This window comes from Aquarana catesbeiana, linkage group LG09 (genome assembly GCF_042186555.1).
Source record: "Aquarana catesbeiana isolate 2022-GZ linkage group LG09, ASM4218655v1, whole genome shotgun sequence".
In the NCBI taxonomy this organism is placed as follows: Eukaryota; Metazoa; Chordata; class Amphibia; order Anura; family Ranidae; genus Aquarana; species Aquarana catesbeiana.
In genome coordinates, this window is record NC_133332.1 from 166,099,156 (window position 1) to 166,120,925 (window position 21,770).

General features: G+C 45.4%; 1 long non-coding RNA gene across 1 annotated transcript in view; it reads left to right on the forward strand.

The window, feature by feature from the left end:
- Positions 1-21,130, forward strand: part of LOC141107252 (uncharacterized) — a 72,978-nt gene extending 51,848 nt beyond the window's left edge. Inside the window, exon 3 of the long non-coding RNA XR_012235838.1 lies at positions 20,455-21,130. This is a non-coding gene — a long non-coding RNA (uncharacterized lncRNA). The remainder of the gene's footprint in view (positions 1-20,454) is intronic.
- The last annotated feature ends 640 nt before the right edge of the window (positions 21,131-21,770 follow it).

Genomic DNA, 21,770 nt, shown 5'->3' on the forward strand with positions numbered 1-21,770 from the left:
ACCCATGTGAAAGAGTCCTTAGGCTGCATTCACACTTTGTATTTCCTGAACGTGTGACAAAGGGCATGGGAAATCGCACGCTTTGCATGCATTTTAGAAATGCACTGCAATCTCGCATACCGCTTGTGGTGCTGTTAATGGCAAATGCTGTTGTGACAAACTTGCAAGGCTGCACGCCTGAAAATGTTCTAGACCTTCTATGGTGTGTTTGTCAAACGCAGGGCAGCCCATTCAAGTGAATGGGCTGCCCTATGCATTAAAAAGCTAAAAAAAAACAAAAACGCGCAGGAACATGCGTTCCCGCTATGCTAAGTGTGAATGGAGCCTCAGGACTGGCATATAGAAATAGTTGGTGCATTGTGGCTGGTGGAGATGTTTGTCAGCTGGAATTCTGAACTTTCTGCTGCTTCACCCCCCCCCCCCTTTTCCCAGTGGCGGCTGGTGACGTTTTAGGATGGGGGGCACCAGACCCCGCCCTTCCTTTTTGACCCCTCCCACTTGGTGAAAATGGGCGTGGTTTCAGCGAAATAGTGGGCGTGGCTCTAAGGTGGTGTAATGAGTGTCTGAGATGAACGAGGGATGGAGGGAGAGGGAGACAGGGATGAAGGGATAGCAGGCCCAGATCCCACACAACAATAGAAATATGTGTATTCTAGAAAGTTTTAACAATCAGCAGATAAAGATATTTCAAACACCTGGTGTTAGCACTTCAATCATCCCGGCACCATGGTGGTTATGGTGTCAGGATGACTGAAGCGCATTATTTCTATTATTACATTGTAATATAAAATGAAATCATTCAACTCACCATAATGCAGAATCAGTGGGAGCCCTGAGCGTGTCACTAGCCACGTCGCCTGCCACCAGATGCCATCAGGTCCGTCCTTACATGCAGCCTGTGTCCCATAAAATGCAGCCTGTGTCACTCAAAAAGCAGCCTGTGTCACACAAAATGCAGCCCTTGTCCCACCAAATGCAGCCTGTGTCCACCAATGCAGCTTGTGTCCCACCAATTGCAGCCTGTGTCCACCAAATGCAGCCAGCCTGTGTCCACCAAATGCAGTCTGTGTCCCACCAAATGCCGCCTGTGTCCCACCAAATGCAGCCTGTGTCCACCAAATACAGCCTGTGTCCACCAAATACAGCCAGTGTCCCACCAAATGCAGCCAGCTTGTGTCCACCAAATGCAGCCTGTGTCCACCAAATGCAGCCTTGCCTGTGTCACATCGAACCCCCCCCGTTCTCCGTGGGAGCATAGCGGTACTATTTTGCTGTGTGGTGTCCTCTCCTACTGTGTGGATACTGGCAGCAGCAGTGGAGGAGTCCGCTCCTCTCATACTTCCTGTTTCCTCTCTCCCGGGAGCAATGGGAGAGAGAAAACAGGAAGTGACATCAAACTGAGATGTCAATCAAACTGCCCGGCCGTAGTAATAGATACTACGAGCGCCGGGCGGAAGCTACTCGGCGCCTCGGAAAGCGCCGCAAGGCGGGATAAATGCCCGCAAATGAAGCACCGCGTCTGCAATCTTGTGATTGCATAGACGTGGCGCTTCCCATAAGTGCACTGTGTCCAGCGTCCGAACACAGTGCGCATAGAAACCTTTTTTTAGTATTTTTTTTAAAGGGCCAGTATTAAAAAATTTTTTTTTTTTGACAGTTTTTTTTTGTGACTGCCTGGAAGGGGGGTAGCGCCCATGCGCCCCCTATGGACGGCTGCCACTGCGCTTTTCCCCACTCACCCCTTTCCAGCAGAAGCACTACAACATTCAAACCCTACAGCCACAATGCACACAGAGCATGGTGTGGAGGTCAGGAGAGCAGAGCTCAATACTAAGGGAGGAGCAGGCAGAGAACTTCTTCACTCCTTGATCTTTCTTATTTGCCAATCACAAGGGGAGGGGAGGGGGTGTTTCAGGAACCGGCAGTGTAATGATTTAAAGGCAGAAGCAGAGAGCGACAGTGAGCAACTGTCCCTGCTGCTCTAAAATCTGGATGCAGCTCGAGAACAAAGCCAGCATGGGACAGCTTGCTAAACAAAGGGGCTGTAGGCAAGTAAGTAGAATAGAGGGAGAAAGCTACCAGCAGTGCAGGGGGTTTCACAGGAGTCACAAGGCAGAACAGCCGACTCTCCTCTCCTGCAGGTGTCTGGCCCCCCTTTTGGATTGATGAGGCTCGGGCCCCCTACAGGAGGGCTGGCTTTACTGCCTTATCAGCGGCCCTGCCTATAAGCCAAGCAAACCTAGCCTACTTGTACATGACTATCCCCAGGAATGCCATGTTCACTGTCCATGAAGTACAGGAACTTGTGCCAAAAAGTCTTCAAAAGTCTCACCATGCCTGTTAGAAAATACCTTGGGCTGTTTGCTTTCCAAAATCAGATCATTTTGTTTTTCCTGTCCTGGCATTTCAGGGACTCAAGTAATATGATAGGTAGTCAAAAAAATTAGATGCATAGTTTATGTTTCTTGAAAGCCCAAAGCTGCTCCTTGGACTTTGGGGCCATACATCTATACATCTAAGCTGTGAAGTCTTACACCTGTGGTATCCCTATACTTGGGAGGTGAAGCTGAATGTGTTTTGGGGTGTATTTGTAAATATGCCTATGCTGGGTGTGAGGAAAAAAAAGTTTAAAATGACAAACTTTGTGAAAAAAAAAAACAAAAAAACAAAAAAAACATTTTATTTAATTTCTTAATTTCCCCATAAAATTGTGACAAAAAATATCAGTTAAAAAAAACTCACCATGCCTCTAACTATATACCTTGGACTGACTACTTTCAAAAATAGGTTCATTTGGGGAGGTATTTGTACTGTCCTAGCATTTTAGGGCCTCAAGAAATGAGATCGTCAGACAGTCAGCACATCAGAATTATTTTTAAATGTATATATACCATAGTTTGTAGACTCTATAACTTTCGCACAGACTAAATAATATACACTGATTGGGTTATTTTTACCAGAGAAATGTAACAGAATATACAGTGCATCTGGAAAATATTCACAGCGCTTCACTTTTTCCACAATTTGTTATGTTACAGCCTTATTCCAAAATGGATTTAATTCATTATTTTCCTCAAAATTCTACAAACAATAGAAAGAAGTTTGTTTGAAATCTTTGAAAATTTATTAAAACACAATAATACAGAAAAAAGGCACATGTACATAAGTATTCACAGCCTTTGCCATGACACTCAAAATTTAGCTCAGGTGCTTCCTGTTCTCACTGATCATCCTTAAAAGGTTTCTACAACTTATTGTAGCCCACATGTGGTAAATTCAGTTGACTGGACATGATTTGGAAAGGCACAAACCTGTCTATATAACATAGCTGCCAACTGTCCCGAATTTCCCGGGACATTCCCGGGACTTGGACTTCATTCCCGGATTTGTGGTGTCCCGGGAAATGTCCCGAAAAATTCGGTTCCGGTTTTTGAAACCGCCGCCGCCGCCACTAGAGGTCGGCGGCCGGCGGAGACATTGTCTCCGCCGGCCGCCATTTTGTTGAAGTTCAGGAAGACGGCTGGGGGGAGGCTAGACGAAGCTTCTGCGTCGCCGCCCACCCCCTGCCCCGCTCCGCCTCGGCCCGCCCCGCTCCGCCTCGCCCCGCTCCGCCTCGGCCCGCCTACCCCCCGCCCCGCTGCCAGTCTGATATGGAAAGGGGCGGGGGTTCTAGGTGGGGGGTGAGCGCGCGCACCGCTGTGGGACACGATGTGAGTGAGTGGGGGGGGGCACTGGGGACACCTGATGTGGGGGGGGGCACTGGGGACACCTGATGTGAGTGGGGGGGGGCACTGGGGACACCTGATGTGAGTGGGGGGGCACTGGGGACACCTGATGTGAGTGGGGGGGGCACTGGGGACACCTGATGTGAGTGGGGGGGGCACTGGGGACACCTGATGTGAGTGGGGGGGCACTGGGGACACCTGATGTGAGTGGGGGGGGCACTGGGGACACCTGATGTGAGTGGGGGGGCACTGGGGACACCTGATGTGAGTGGGGGGGGGCACTGGGGACACCTGATGTGAGGGGGGGCACTGGGGACACCTGATGTGAGGGGGGCACTGGGGACACCTGATGTGAGGGGGGGGCACTGGGGACACCTGATGTGAGGGGGGGCTCCGCCGGGGACTCTTGGTGTGAGGGGGCTCCCTTGGGGACACCTGATGTGAGGGGGGCTCCGCCGGGGACACCTGATGTGAGGGTGGGCTCCGCCGGGGACTCCTGGTGTGAGGGGGGGCTCCGCCGGGGACTCCTGGTGTGAGGGGGGGCTCCGCCGGGGACTCCTGGTGTGAGGGGGGGCTCCGCCGGGGACTCCTGGTGTGAGGGGGGGCTCCGCCGGGGACTCCTGGTGTGAGGGGGGGCTCCGCCGGGGACTCCTGGTGTGAGGGGGAGCTCCGCCGGGGACTCCTGATGTGAGGGGGGGGCTCTGCCGGGGACTCCTGGTGTGAGGGGGGGCTCCGCCGGGGACTCCTGATGTGAGGGGGGGCTCTGCCGGGGACTCCTGATGTGAGGGGGGGCTCCGCCGGGGACTCCTGGTGTGAGGGGGGCTCCGCCGGGGACTTCTGATGTGAGGGGGGCTCCGCCGGGGACTCCTGGTGTGAGGGGGGCTCCGCTGGGGGCACCTGATGCAAGGACGGACTCTGCTCGGACATCTGAAGCAAGGACGGACGGCTGGTGGCAGGCGACGTGGCTGGTGACGCCCACAATTTCGCGTAAACCACGCCCATTTTTCGGCACGGCGCGCTTCGCGCGCCGCACTTGTCTGTTTTTGCCAGGCCATGCCTGCTGATGAATGCCCCACCCCCTAATTATTGGACAGCTCCGCCTACAGCCACAAAAGTGTCCCACATTTTTTTTTTACAATGTTGGCAACTATGATATAAGGTCCCACAGTAGTGCATGTCAGAGCACAAACCAAGCCATGAAGTTGAAGGAATTTTCTGTAGACCTCTAAGACAGGATTGTATCAAGGCACAGATCTGGGGAAGGGTACAGAAACATTTCTGCAGCATCGAAGGTTCTAATAAGCACAGTGGCTTCCATCATCCGTAAATGGAAGAAGTTTGGAACCACTGGGACTCTTCCTAGAGCGGGCTGCCCAGCCAAACTAAGTGATCGGGGGAGAAGGGCCTTAGTCAGGGAGGTGACCAAGAACCTGATGGTCACTCTGACAGAGCTCCAGCGTTTCTCTGTGGAGAGAGGAGAACCTACCAGAAAAACAACCATCTCTGCAGCACTCCACCAACCAGGCCTGTATAGTAGAGTGGCCAGACGGAAGACACTCCTCAGCAAACAACATATGACAGCCCGCCTGGAGTTTGCCAAAAGGCACCTGAAGGACTTTCAGACCATGAGAAACAAAATTCTCTGGTCTGGAATACAACAAAGATTGAACTCTTAGGCCTGAATGGCAAGTTTCATGTCTGGAGGAAACGAGGCAGCGCTCATCACCTGGCCAATACCATCCCTACAGTGTGGGGATGTTTTTCAGCTGCAGGAACTGGGAGACTAGTCAGGATCGAGGGAAAGATAAATGCAGCAATGTACAGAGACATCCTTGATGAAAACCTGCTCCAGAGTGCCCTGGACCTCAGACTGAGGCGAAGGTTCATCTTCCAACAGAACAACGACCCTAAGCACAGAGCCAAGATAACAAAGCAGTGGCTACGGGGCAACTCTATGAATGTCCTTGAGTGGCCCAGCCCAAGCCCAGACTTGAAACCGATTGAACATATCTGGATGTGCCAAGCTTGTAGCATCATACTCAAAAAGACTTGAGGCTGTAATTGGTGCCAAAGGTGTTTCAACAACGTATTGAGCAAAGGCTGTGAATACTTATGTACATGTGATTTTTTTAAATTTTTTATTTTTAATACATTTTCAAAGATTTTAAACAAACTCCTTTACTTTGTCAATATGGGGTATTGTTTGTAGAATTTTGCGGAAAATAATGAATTTAATCCATTTTGGAATAAGGCTGTAACATAACAAAATGTGGAAAAAGTGAAGTGCTTGCGAATACTTTCTGGATGCATTGTATTCTGGCCTAAATTTATGAAGAACTAGAAAATGTTATAACAAAAACAAACTTTTTTTTTTTGCAAAATTATACGTCTTTTCAGTCTCAGCAAAAAAAAAAAAAAATAGTGGTTAAATGCCACCAAAAGAAAGCTCTATCTGTCTCAAAAAACGATCTAAAAAGAATTTGGGCACAGTTCTGCATAGCTGAGTAATTGTCATTCAAAGTGTGACAGCGATGAAAATTAAAAAATGGCCTGGGCAGGAGGGGGTGAAACAGTCCAGTCTTGAGGTAATTAAAGTACCTTAGGGTCAGTTTTACTCAATAGCCCACCTGTAAAAGAAGCATGGATATACTTATCTTCTTGCATCCCATGTGTCAAAAAGCAGATTTTTCTTTTTGCCCCAGCTACATGTTTTGTATACTTGCTCCTCAGCTAGTCACTCTGGTCTCTCCACTGGCTTGCACATCACTACAGGATGAACAAACAGGAGTTACCACAGCGTATGGCAGGGAAGCAAGTGATCCAGCCATCAGGTTGGTCAAATACTTCAGAGGCTTTTCTAAACACATGCCACAGAAATAGAAGTATATTCCCTCTGCTATAGACAAAGTGACTCTGTTGTGACAGGGTCACTCTAAAATTAAAATTATTAATTATATATATAATAAATATATATAAATATGTAACAGAACTGCAAATATCATCCACAACTACAAATGCAAAAACACCCACACTGAACAGAAATTGATATAACTGACAATAATGTAATTATGCAGTACGGCTTCTACATTAGCTACCATTGCTCATACTGTTTACAGTATAATCATGTGTCATATAATCAATAACATTTTCCTTGCTCTAGATTCAGACTGCATAACAAAAAAGTCATTAAGAGTAACCTCATCAACAAGGATTGAACATTTTCAAAATTTTTATTTTCATTAAATTCTGCATAAAAACAAAAAATCTAAGAGGATTGAAAAATGACGATACATAGATCAATATTTCTTGTTAATTTGATCAGTTTATTGATTCAAGGAAATATCTTTATGTAATATTCAAGGATGAAGATCAGTGCAATTTGTATGATTTACAGGCTGCCATGAAAACAAACGTCATGAAGAAGAGATTAAGATTATGATACATTAGGATTGATTTACTAGAACTGGAGAGTGCAGACTTGTTCACCCAGACTGGTTCTCTACTAATCTTGTGGTTCCTGGCATCCTAACTGTGGGCAGCTGGCTATGCTGCTTTCGCTTCACAGCCAGCTGCCCCCCCCCCAAAAAAAATGATATGCCAAATATGGCAGAGCAGGGTGGAGGAGCACCCAAAGTAGAACTTCCCTTTTTGGGTAGAGGTCCGCTTTAATTGAATAAGCAGAAGCTGAAAGCTGATTGGCTAGCATGCTAACAGCTGCACCAGATTTTACACTCTCCAGTTTTAGTAAATCAACCTCATTGTTTTCCCAGATTACAAAAATGAAATGCAAATCTTGGACCTATTTCTATTGTTATCAGCCTTGATCGCTTAGCATAAACCATCCTTTAAATCTCATTCACAAAATCTACAATACCAATTTATCATAAGGGTCTAATTGGAAGAGCAGTGCTGGTTGCATGGATTGTTGAGGTTGGAAAGGAACTTGTGTAGAACCTTATGTTTTTGGTTATTCATACTGATATGCTTCTCTGTAAGATGGATGCTAAATCCTAAGTAGGACTGAAGGGGAAGGATTTCTGAAGTTGTCAGTGATATTCATGATATTATCCCTATTTCTTGGGTTCGAGGTTAAAGCAGAACTCCAGGAATTATCTTGCCAATTTCGTGCCAATGTACATTGGTTCAGTTTGGTATGATATAATTATCTATTCCTTATATCCGGAGGGCCACTGGGAATGCTGAAAGTCACTGTAGTATCCCACACTACATACAGCGATAGCCTCAATCTTCCTGATTCTGCTCAAGCAACTTCCCCTCTGTACACTGAACACAGTAGGTCACTTAGCACCGCTACTATTCAGAAAACATCTTGTATTTTTTTTGCGATGAATACAAATCAACAAGGTGGAGAGGATAAATTAATGAGGTTGTGATCTGCCCTTGTCCAATCAGAGCATAACTTATATTCACTGAAACAAATACAAGCTGTATGATTACGGCTATCATTGTGCCAATCTGGACCAAAGTAAATTAACAATAAAAATAAGTCCTGTAATTTCTCTTTTATGTAGGGATATGGAAACAGAAAAAAAAGATATATGATAAGATAGAGGTCCTAACTCTTCCCCAATCTTCACCTAGAAAATTGCTATTACTTGCAACCTTTGTCTCTATACTTTTGTTTGTGGTCATACATACTGTCCTCAAAAGGGAAAGATTTTCCTCAATTTATGTGTGGTCATTGGACACAAAGTGAGGGTAAACTTCCCCAAAGAGGACACAAAATGAAAGGAAACATCCCCTTTGAAGACATAGCATGCAAAGAACATGAAAAAGGCTGGCACAAAAGGGATAGTCTTATATGTCCTAAATGCCACAAAGGCACGGGTGATTTACTCCACATGCTTTGGACTTGCAAAAAAAATACGACCATTTTAGTCAAATATAACCCACTTTATATGTACTAATTTTTATTTATCCAATGTGTGAAGTCCGAAGTGGTGTATTCTAGCCATGCTGGAAGATGTTGATTTTCGTTCACATCAAAAACAATTCCTATGTTTTTTACTGTTTTATGCCAGAAAAACGGTAGTGTTGCAGTGGATATACTTCACAGTGATCTCCCTCAATCAATGGAAGATCTTGATTAATCAGGTACTTCCGACCGATAAACTCACCTACAGTATGAGGCTAGGGGGTGTCCTAATAAATTTGAGAAAATCTGGGGTCCATTGACTGAACTTTCTGATACCTGTGTATTACCTGAACTGTGATCTAGACTCCCGATGTATAGGAATAGGAGTGGGTTCACTATATTTCAATGATGCTTAGGAGCCTTTATTTCTATGTGTTACCTGTGTAATAAGCTTATTGATCCCAAGTTTCTAATGTGCAGTACTCTACATGCCAGTGCTTAGTTGTTTAAGTTTTGTTTAGTTTGGAACTGTTTTTCTATTGATACCCCCGCTTGTTCGGGATTATCTAAATATTTTTTCTTTTACAATAGTTTCCCAGATACAATTTATATTGTCAGATAGAAACGATGATTATGAGTTGCTGTTATACTTATATTGTACACTATCTGAAAATTGTTTCTATTGCTGAAAATAACAATAAAAACACAGTTTAAAAAGAAAAAATAGCTGGAAAATAAATGTGCTAATTGGAATTAGCTTGACACATAACTGTGTTCAGTTTTCAAATGCATAGGTGTAAATGGACCTTTAAGGTAAAACTCCAATTTTATTGAGAAAAAAATATTCTCTCCAGGACATTTAAATACATTGAAAGGGTTTAGCAAAATGCTAATCGTTATCTGTTCTGATTATCTAAATACTGAGAATGTCCATTGCACTAAATCCATCAACCAGACTTCTGAGTGGACGGTTCTGCATTCTATAAATAAACAATGAGTGAGACTATTGTAATAAAATAAACCTGTACCTCAGTATCCTTCCAGTTGTGGGGTACTGTTGGCCAGGGCCGTCTTTACCGCAGGGCAAAAGGGGCAGCTGCCCAGGGCCCTGTCATTGCTTTTGGGCCCAAAGCAGAGATGCCCCTTAAGCCCGCGCTGCCCGCAAATCGGGGCCCCCAGCGGCATTGCAAATCCATTGTCCAGAGTGACACAGGCAACTGGCATCAGCATGCAGTGCTGCTGCATTTTCTTGAGCAAGGAGCGGTTGGAGCCTCGAACTCCACTGACACTCCAACCCCACCCCCTGCTATGCATGCTGCCTGTACACTAGAGGCCTCGGGTAGGACCGTGTAGTGGAGTCGATATCAGAGTTCTAGACCACAGCACTGGTGTGTGCCTGCCCGTGGATGGTGATCGGAGATGAGCTGGCCAGGATCAGGTAGGTCTTTCTCCTTCCCTGGCTTCCCAGGACTCCATATGTAGAGTTTTAAAACCCTGTCCAGGCCGTGGCTGTATTTATTACAGCACACGCACCATGGGCAGGGCCACCAGACCACACAGTGCTGTACAGTATTTCAATGCTTCATGGGCTTATTTTAACCCTGGTTTACATGTATGCGAGTTTGCACAGGCACAGCAGCCCATTCATTTGAATGGGCTGCCATGCCTGCCTTTTCTGCAGAAAAAAGGTGCATGCAGCATTTTAAAAATGCAGTGGCCTTGAAATCCAGTCTGCGTTTGCACCATGCAATTTACCCTACAGTTTCTGCAGTGGCAAACTTGCTTCGTTTTTACATGTGCGGGCCACGATTTTAAAAACACAGTATGTTTGGGTATGCAGGAACTGCAGGTAAGTCACATGATGCTACAAGCAGGAAGCGATTTCAAGGCCACTGCATTTTTAAAATGCTGCATGCACCTTTTCTGCACCCATTCAAATTAAAGGGCTGCTGTGCTTGTGCAAATGTGGGCCGTCAACCCACATACATGTGAAACAGGCCTAAAGTGGTATTAAAGTAATTTGCAAACAAAAACACTTATGTGAAAATGGCTGCAATGTAAAGGGGCACTGTGATGTGATAAGGGGTATGGTAATGTGTAAAGGGGCACTATGACGTAGAAATGGCTGCAATGTAAAGGGGCGCTGTGATGTGGAAATGGCTGCAATTTAAAGGGACGCTGTGACGTGGAAATGGCTGCAATGTAAAGTGGCGCTATGACGCGGAAATGTCTGCAATGTAAAGGGGCACTGTGATGTGGAAATGGCTGCAACGTAAAGGGTCGCTGTGACGTGAAAATGGCTGCAATATAAAGTGGCGTTATGACGCAGAAATGTCCGCAATGTAAAGGGGCACTGTGACGTGGAAATGGCTGCAATGTAAAGGGGCTCTGAGATGCGGAAATGTCTGCAATGTAAAGGGGCACCATGACATGGAAATGGCTGCAATGTAAAGGGGCACTGTGATGTGGAAATGGCTGCAATGAAAAGGGGCGCTGTGACGTGAAAATGGCTGCAATGTAAAGGGGCGTTATGACGCGGAAATGTCTGCAATGTAAAGGGGCACCATGACGTGGAAATGACTGCAATGTAAAGGCAGTGGTGTCACTAGGGATGGTGTCACCCGGTGCGGTAAAACATGGTGTCACAGCCCTCCCTAGCAGGACAGGCAGTAGGGCACTGAGCGGGCTAGCGCATCACACACCTCTCACGCCACCCCCTACCCCCCAGCCTGCCACAGTGCTAATTGATAGTGGAATTCCTCTCAGAGAAAAGGTGCAGGAACTCAACCACGCTCCACACCTTTCCCCAAGTAGGGGGGTGGGGGGTTGAGCGCGCCACAGCAACTGGGTGTGGGAGGGTCCTTAAGGGTCATTAAACACTATGAGGGTGCTACATACAGAGTGTAGAGTTCAAGAGGGTGCAGGGCGCAGAGTTCAGGTGGGTGCAGAGTGCAGAGTTCAGGTGGATGCAGAGTGCAGAGTTCAGGTGGGTGCAGAGTTCAGGTGGGTGCAGAGTGCAGTGGGTGCAGAATTCAGGTGGGTGCAGGGTGCAGAGTGCAGGTGGGTGCAGAGTTCAGGTGGGTGCAGGGTGCAGAGTTCAGGTGGGTGCAGGGTGCAGAGTTTAGGTGGGTGCAGAGTTCAGGTGGGTGCAAGGTGCAGAGTTCAGGTGGGTGCAGAGTTCAGGTGGGTGCAGAGTGCAGGTGGGTGCAGGGTGCAGAGTTCAGGTGGATGCAGAGTGCAGGTGGGTGCAGGGTGCAGGTGGGTGCAGAGCACAGGTGGGTGTAGGGTGCAGAGTGCAGGTGGCTGCAGGGTGCAGAGTTCAGGTGGGTGCAGAGTGCAGGTGGGTGCAGGATGCAGAGTTCAGGTGGGTGCAGGGTGCAGGTGGGTGCAGAGTGCAGGTGGGTGCAGAGTGCAGAGTTCAGGTGGGTACGGAGTTCAGGTGGGTGAAGGGTGCAGAGTTCAGGTGGGTGCAGGGTGCAGAGTTCAGGTGGGTGCAGGGTGCAGAGTTCAGGTGGGAGCAGGTGGGTGCAGAGTGCAGGTGGGTGCAGAGTTCAGGTGGATGCAGGGTGCAGATATCAGGTGGGTACAGGGTGCAGAGTTTAGTTGGGTGCAGAGTTCAGAGTTTAGGTGGGTGCAGAGTTCAGGTGGATGCAGAGTTTAGGTGGGAGCAGAGTGCAGGTGGGTGCAGGGTGTAGAGTTCAGGTGGGTGCAGGGTGCAGGTGGGTGCAAGATGCAGAGTTCAGGTGGGTGCAGAGTGCAGGTGGGTGCTGGTAGGTACAGGGTGCAGGTAGGTACAGGGTGCAGAGTGCAGGTAGGTACAGGGTTCAGAGTGCAGTTAGGTACAGGGTGCTTAAAAATGCCAAACCGTGAAAAAACCCAGCTATTCTGCATTTATCAGCGTTTTTGAGCCATAAGCTTTTGTGGAAGTATAATTCTGTTAAAAAAATCTAAAAAACGCTACAGCTAAAAAACGCTGAAAAACTCATTCTACACCTACACCTTTCTACAGCTAATGCTACTGGCCTTTTTATAATGTCCAGTGTGCATGAGGCCTTAAAGTAGACGCCTAAACTGTGCATAGATTGCTTTATTGCAATGGAAGAACTGAGCATGAATTAAATTGTTAAAACCTGAAAGGAGGGAGTGTGTCAGTATTCTGTAAATTTACCTTATCATATCTTTTAACCAATAAAAAGCTTTGTCAGTGATATGGAAGCATTTTCCAGAGCACATGTACATTGGCTGACACCTACATTTCTAATTTATAAGGAATCAGCACAAGGTTACATTTAACATTTGGTTGACCTTTTCAAGGTAGATGTGAGTGTGCATTTTGCTGTTTTTTTTTTTTTTTGGCAAAATTCTACATTTGTGCTAAAAAGCCAGCAGGCTAGCAGAGATAGCAAACAGTGAAAGGCTAAATAATCTATGAATTGCAAGGTGGAAACTCTGCTCTATACTAAACTTGTCATTTCCTCCAAATTTTCAGCTAAAATGGAAAATTGTATACTTACCTGACGGTAATTTTCCTTTCCTGATGCAAAGCATGACAGCATACACAAACGGGATAGGCTCCGCCCCTCACCCAATCAGGACTGGTTATGCTATATATAAATGAGTCGCCTCCCCCAGGCGGCATTCTCGTAACTATGCTCAAATGCAAAACCCACAAGGGAGGGACCTGTATGCTGTCATGCTTTGCATCAGGAAAGGAAAATTACCGTCAGGTAAGTATACAATTTTCCGTTTTCCTGACACAAGCATGACAGCATACACGAATAGGATGTAGCACGCCAACAAAACCTATAAGGGAAGGCCATGCTGAAGCGTTTGAAAAACAGAACTAAAGTCAACTCCCCTGCTTCCAATGTTGCTTAACTGACTTTGCAATAGGCAAATATAGTGGTTGCTCATAGATTACTGTCAGGTTTTGGCTTGAGTAGCTATAAAAAAACAAATGCTGCTGCATACAATGGGTACGTAGATACCATTGTTGTATTCAAATGACAGTTTCAACAGTCCATTGTTTCTACAGCTACAGTAAACAGGTATGTTTTCTGTTGTTTGGTAACTATGGTAAACAGCCTGACTTAAAATAGGGATTCAGGCATAAGCTAGATACAAGAAAAGGTGCCTGGTCTCAAGGAGAATCATTGACAATGGAGATCATGAACATACAGTAACAACAGTTAAGTAACTTTTAAGTGTATTTGTACTGTTATAGACCATAGGCTGTTCATTTGCTAGGCATTTTGCTTGTTATAGATATCTGTCAGTCTTGTATTGTATTCCTAAGATTGTAATAGTTTTGTATGTACAGCATCTTTGTATAGTAACAGCATATTTTCACACTGCAGAAGTCTCAGCTTCCTTGCTTATACTACAAAGTAACCTTGCTAGATAGATGCAAGCAAAACATTTGGGGGCTTGTCCAGGATCTGTGCTATAATTCAATTGAAGCAGACCTGTTTTTCTGTAGTGTGTTGTGTAGCTTGTGCTAGGTAAAATGCTGCGTAAGCTGTTTAGGAAAAGCAAGGCTGCAGAGGGTTCTGGTGGCCAGAAGGAACTGTGCAGCTTACCTATCTGAGCCAGAGACAATGAGTGGGAGCCTCTTGCTAAAGAATTTGTGAAGTATGCTTCTCCCTTGAAGCTAACTTGGGGTGATAAAGTCTCAGATCATTTTGTAGATTTTAGCCTTAAGGGGTTGGATTTAAGTAAAGCAGAGAAGAGGACAGTGTCCACAGTGGGTTGGTACTTTGTTAATGCTATTTATACCGAATCACAGAAGGCAGAGGCAGAAGTTAAGGTATTAAAAGACCAGCTAGCGGTTGCTTCAGAGTATGTACGTTCAACTGCTAGAGGGGCTGATGATTTGCAAGAGCGGTGTGCAGCCCTCGTGACCAAATCAATTAATGCCTTAAGGAAAAGGAAGGGCCGTAAACCTGTTAGTAAAGCCAGGGTACGTGCCTTTGTCACATCCCAAAATTGGGATTGTGAGGATGTGCTCTCCTCAAACGATAGTAAGGATGAGGAGATAGAGTTTGATATTTTGCATGATGATCTGCTAGTGGGAAAGAAAAAGTATGCTAGACCTCTCATTACTAAGCATAGGAAATGGCAACATGATAGAGAGGATAGGGCAGATGGGGAGGTGCATTATCGCAATCCCAGAGATGTTGAATTTGATGAAGTACGGGAGTTTACACAAACTGAACTCCATGAGCTTACAAAACAATACAAACAAAGGTCTGGGGAGCCCCTATTGAGTTGGCTCCTACACTTATGGGATGAAGGGGCGGACAGTGTTGTTTTGTCGGGTAAGGAAGCAGTGGCTATGAGAGTGTTAACCCATGATCCACAATTGCATCAGGCAATGCGAAAAGCCCAAGAGTTTAGCGTGAATTTTTCACTGTTAGATCTTGTGAGAGATGGAATAGTCCGAGTATACTCTAGTTGTACTGACCTGGAAATTATCTACTCCTGGAGATCAATAGGAGAGGGTATTTCCAGGTTACGTGAGATGGGTTGTATAACCGGATTAAATACATTTCCAGAATGGATGGGTCCAGATATGGAACCCTTTACGTCTGCTCTGCGCTCTAAGCCAATGAAGTCTGCGCCATTTAATCTCAGGGCTCCATTATTGTCCTTGTTGGGAGGCCTGGGATTAAACAGCAAGAGTTATAAAGCCACAACTCTTAAGCCAGCTGGGGGAGCTAGAGGAGACTAAAACAAAACCTGTCAGGGCAGTAGATAAGGTCAAGGCCAGACAGGAAGAATACAAGCAGAAAAGAACAGAGAAAAAAGGGAATGGGGTAGAGAAGACAGGAGGTGAAGAGAAAACCAGGCTAGTTATTTCTAGGAAAGAAATGTGGGCGGACCTATTAAAGGCAGGAGTACCTAAAGATGAGATAGATGGCATTTCTACTGCAGAAATGCTGAAGAGGTGGAAACATTTAGTAGGGAAAACTGTCAGGGTTAGAAACATTACTCCTAGTGAAGATAACATCAGCCTAGAATTAGAGGAAACAGAACAGACCCCTCCTGTTAGCCCCAAACCAATTCCCAAAACTGAACATGAACCCAAACCCAAATCCCTTTATCCTGGGGAGGAGTTAGAGAGAATCAGAAAAGGAGATTGGGAGGTTCCTTATCCTTTATGAAGGGAAGGTGAGTCTCCTGTATTAGCAGTGAGGGCAGTGACAGCAGGAGACCGACGCCCATATGCGCCTGTCACTGTATGGTGGGGGAAGTCATCTTCTCCTACACATGTAATGACTTTAGTTGATAGTGGAGCTGAAGTTACACTTTTGCAAGGAAATCCTTCCCATCACAAAGGAGAATTGATTTATGTAGAAGGTTTGGGAGGGCAAACTACACCAGCAGTTAGTATACGGGTGAAATTGGCTATTGGCAAGGGATCAGAATTTATGACAAATGTTTTGGTATCAGAGTTACCCAAAAATATTCTTGGGATGGATGTACTTCAAGGTCAGTCAATTCAGACTGAAAGAGGTACATTCACATTCGGGTATCCTGATTAAGCGTATCTGGTAAGGGCGGTGAAGGCTGTGGTCAGAGGTCATGTAAAATGGACCCCTGTCTACATTCCTCCACCAGAGAAGCCAGTCTGTCTCAAGCAGTACAGACTTCCTGGAGGCCACAAATAAATTGGGGAGACCATCCAAGAACTGTTGAGAGTAGGGATCCTTAGACCTGCTGTAAGTCCTTTCTTGTCTCCGGTGTTCCCAGTAAAGAAACCTGATGGGCACTGTTAATTTTGTCGACTAAAACATTTTAGTCGACTAAAATAAGACTAAAACTAAAACAATTGAGATGACTAAAATACGACTAAAACTCAAATGACATTTTAGTCAAAAGACTAAAATGGGATGAAAACTAAAGTCAAAAGACTAATGCCACGTACACACGAGCATACTTTTCAACCAGACTGGTCCGACATTCTATCTGACAGACTTTCGGCGGACTTCCGACGGACTTTCCGAACAAACGGACTTGCCTACACATGATTACACCAAAGTCCGATGGATTCGTACGTGATGACGTACGACTGGACTAAAATAAAGAAGTTGATAGCCAGTAGCCAATAGCTGCCCCAACGTCGGTTTTCGTCCGTCGGACTAGCATACAGACGAGCGGACTTTTCGACCAGACTCGAGTCCATCGGAAAGATTTGAAACATGTTCCAAATCTAAAGTCTGTCAGATTTTCGACCGAAAAAGTCCACTGCAGGTCCGATGAAGCCCACACATGGTCGACTTGTCCGCCGGCCTCTGTCCGTCGGACCAGTCCGGTCGAAAAGTCCGCTCGTGTGTACACAGCATTAGACTAAAACTAAATTGAAATTTAACTTCAAAATTAACACTGGTCTGTAGTGCATGTTCATACCTCAATACCATAAATAATAGCATATTAGATTCTTCACTCCAGCAGTATATAACGAGTTTGGAAATTGTAGAGAAATGTTAAATAATGCATTACAATTTAATTACACCCATTAGATTTTAGACAACTAAAATGAGTTTTAGTCTACTAAAATGTACTGGAGATTTAAGTCGACTAAAACGTAGGACATGTTAGTCGACTAAAATGTACTGGAGATTTAGTCGACTAAATACGACTAAAACTAAAATACTTGCAGAAGACTAAAATGGGACTAAAACTTAAATGCCATTTTAGTCCTAAGACTAAGCCTAAAACTAAATCAAAATTTGCTGCCAAAATGAACACTGCTGATGGGACATATAGAATGACTATGGATTACAGAGGTCTAAACAAAGTGGCACCTCCATTGAAGTCAGCTGTACCAGATATGATCTCAATTGTTGAGAAAATTGCTAAAGATGCAGGAGAATATCATGCTGTGATAGACCTGGCTAATGCTTTCTTTTCGATTTTGATAGACCCAGAGTGTCAAGTTTGCTATGGTGTGGGACGGCCGCCAGTACACTTTCACCATGCTTCCTGAAGACTATGTTCATTCTCCAATTTGTCATGGACTGATTGCCTGAGATTTAAGTACCCTGAGTTTGAAAGTCGCTGTGTTTCACTACATTGATGACATCATGATCTCTGGAACAAAAGAAGATGTAACTGAAGCACTGCACCTGCTGATACATCACATGGAGAACAGAGGGCTATCGACAAAGACAAAGTCCAAGGATCTGCCACAGATGTGAAATTCCTGGGAATGATGTGGACTGGGCCACAGAGGAAAATTCCAGAGACAGTTGTGCAAACTATCCAGGCTCTGTCGCCCCCTACTACCAAAGAGGAGGCACAGAAGTTCATTGGAGTTATGGGGTCCAGGAGATGGTCCATCCCACATCTTGAACTAATTCTAAAGGGCCTATATGTCATATCACCAGAAAAAATACTGCGTTCTCATGGGGTTTAGAGCAGCAGACTGCATTCCTGGCTGCTAAAGAAGCTATTTTGCAGCATCAGGGATTAGGACCCGTGAGACAAGGAGTACCATTTCAGCTGGATGTAGTGGAGCAGAATGGTACCATATCTTGGAGTCTGTGGGCAGCCAAATGAAAAGAAAGGACTGAGAGCAATACCCATTGGATTTTGGTTCAAACAACTGACAAGGGCACAGAAGAGATACACGCCCCTAGAGAAGTAACTGTTTGGGGCCTACACAGCACTTCAACATGTAGAGACCATTACAGGAAAGGACAAAGTCACCATCCATACTGCATTGCCAATAGCAGGATGGGTGAGAGATAATGGACTGACCACTAGGGCAGCTGTAGCCCAGAACCAGACACCGATGAAATTGAAGTGGTACCTTTAAGAAAGAGGGGGTATTGCAGCTGGGGATGTTAGAGACATTTCAAAACAGTTGGCTGGGCTTGTTACTTTTACAAGCACCTGGCCAGAAGAAGAAATTCCTGTGCTGCAGTCATCCCCCATTCAAGAGGCTCCACCCTTTGAGTCTCTGTTAGAAGACATGAAGGAGTCAGGGTGGTTCACTGATGGTTCAGCCATAGTCGCCTCATCTGGGCATAAATGGACAGCAGCAGCCTACAACCCAAGTACAGACACAGTCCTGCAGGAGACCATAATTGGAGGGTCCAGTCAGTATGCAGAGTTGAAAGCTGTAGTGATGACTCTTCAGGAGGATCCTTCTTCCCATGTCACTATCTACACTGACAGCTGGGTGGTTTTTAAAGGACTGACAACTTGGATGCCCACGTGGAAGTCCAATGAATGGATGATTCATGGAAAGGTGGTGTGGGGAGGCAAAGAAGTCTGGGACTACATCTGGAAGGAAGCTCACTCCCGCACCATAAAAGTGGGGCATGTTGATGCACATGTGCCCCTAGTCCCAGACTTTGAGAACTATAACAGAGTTGCAGATGAAATCGCCAAAGTGAAGGCAGTTGTGCCAATTGATCCTGTCTTGATGAACTTGGCCAACTGAGCCCACAAGCAATCTGGACATTTGGGGCAGAAAACAACATATGAATGGGCACAGCAGAGAGGATTGCCTATATCCATGGACATGATAAAGACTGTAATAGGGAACTGTACAGTGTGTGGAGAAGTGCGATAATGGCCATTGCAAAAGTACTCCACCGGGTCGATTAAGAGGGGTGAGAGGTCTGCAGAGATCTGGCAGATTGACTTCATTGGTCCCCTGCCTCAGGGAAATAATGGACTGAAATATTGTTGCACTGCAGTGGACACCTATTCAAGACTTATGCTTGTTCATCCTTGCAAACATGCAGATCAAGCCGCAATGCTTCAACTGCTCCAGAAACTTGTTGTTGCTTATGGTTGTCCCAAACGAGTCCAAAGTGATAATGGCTCACACTTCACCGGATCCACAGTACAGCAGTGGGCCAAAGATTCTGGAGTATACTGGTTGTACCACATCCCATATCATCCACAGGCAGCTGGTTTGATTGAAAGATACAACGGGCTATTGAAGGACCAGATAATCAAACTTACACCCACACATACACTAAGGGGGTGGGATTGGGTCCTCACACAGGCAGTCATGTTGTTAAATTCTAGGCCAATAGCCAAAAGCACACCATATGAGAGGATGGTAGAGGCTGGGGCACAGATTCCACAGCTGGAGTGCAGAGTTCAGTATTTATGTAAGGTTCCTGAAAGAACAGGGCTTAACAGATACCATGTTACTGCTTCCCATGACATAGAAACCAAGAGTGATGTATCTGAAGCTGAAGTCTATCTAGGAATGAGAGGGAATCTGGCAGGAAGGTTTTAAGTTATATTTGCATTGGCAAATTCAAGACAGTGGCTGAGACTCTGACTGGTTAGTGGATACTTCTCAGCAAGAGTGGAAAGTTAGGCTCGGTTCACACATGGGCGGCACGACTTGCAGGTCGCCTCAGCGAGGCGACCTGCAAACGACTGCCGGGGCGACTTGCGAGACGACTTCTGCATAGAAGTCTATGCAAGTCGCCCCAAGTCGCCCCCAAAGTAATACAGGAACCTTTTTCTAAGTCGGAGCGACTTGCGTCGCTCCGATTAGAACGGTTCCATAGCACAGAACGGGAGGCGACTTGTCAGGCGACTAGGTCGCCTGACAAGTCGCCCCAGTGTGAACCGAGCCTTAGGCTACATAACATCAAACTTTCCAAAATAAACAGCAGTGATTTTCTGGGAAATATCAGTATATTTCCTCTCCTCCCTATTGATGTTCTTTGGGAGGGTCAGAAGTGGGTACAGGCAGGGGGCAAAGTGTTAGTCAGATATCCAAGAAAGAAGAGGAGAGATTGTAGCTGAAGGGCTTGGATCTACTGTGTATGTATTATTAGAAGGAACAGATAATCAGCTTTGTTTTCCACTCCACAGGCTGTCTCCAATTTGATCCATAGGAAGACCTGAGAAAAGTGGTTACATGATGGAAAGAATGACAGAAGATCGCAAGAGCTGTGGAGAGCAAGGCCTTTGATGTATTACAAGCCTGGACTTGTTTCTAAAGAACTTTAGAATGGACTTTCTAATGAACTTTTTCGTTAAAGACTGAAACACCTTCTCAATGACATAAATATGGGAGGTGTTGCAATCAAGGAAAATCAATGTTTAGAATGAGTTTTCTTAGTAATGAAGTGATTTTCTGTATGGAGTCTGAAAGAAAAAAAATCTACGGCGGAATGTGTTGCGTTTGTTAAAATATGATTTTTTTTATATTAATCAGATATAACATTACACAATACTGGTTGCTCATAGATTACTGTCAGGTTTTGGCTTGAGTAGATATAAAAAAAACAAATGCTGCTGCATACAGTGGGTACGTAGATACCATTGTTGTATTCAAATGACAGTTTCAACAGTCCATTGTTTCTACAGCTACAGTAAACAGGTATGTTTTCTGTTGTTTGGTAACTATGGTAAACAGCCTGACTTAAAAGAGGGATTCAGGCATAAGCTAGGAAGACATCATCATGCTTTAAGATCAGAAGCCACTCATGATACAAGAAAAGGTGCCTGGTCTCAAGGAGAATCGTTGACAATGGAGATCATGAACATACAGTAACAAAAGTTAAGTAACTTTTAAGTGTATTTGTACTGTTATAGACCATAGGCTGTTCATTTGCTAGGCATTTTGCTTGTTATAGATATCTGTCAGTCTTGTATTGTATTCCTAAGATTGTAATAGTTTTGTATGTATAGCATCTTTGTATAGTAAAAGCACATTTACACACCGCAGAAGTCTCAGCTTCCTTGCTTATACCACAAAGTAACCTTGCTAGATAGACGCAAGCAAAATAGAGTGCTAGCAATTTAGCCAAACTAGCATTCAGTTGCTTAGCATGTGAATGGCTGGGACCGAATTTCTTTCAACGGTTTCGAAACTGGGGTAGGGAAATTTGCCTGCTATAATTGGATTTAGGTGTACCGCTAGCAGATTGCCCGCAAGTGCTTGGGACACCTAGTTCTACACCTTCATTCCTCTCAGTGCAGGTCTCTGAGAGGACTGAAGGTATAGTGGGGTTAGAGATCCCAGCTGATGAGGAGCAAGAAGAGGTCCGCCTTGTTCTTTGGTGTGGGTCTTTTAAGTACTGTTGCCAACGGACTGCATGGGAGCTCAACATATGTCTGGTCAAGCATGTGGTGCCCAAGCGGCTGATGTTTTGGCCACGCTTGATACGCTTCAGACATATGTT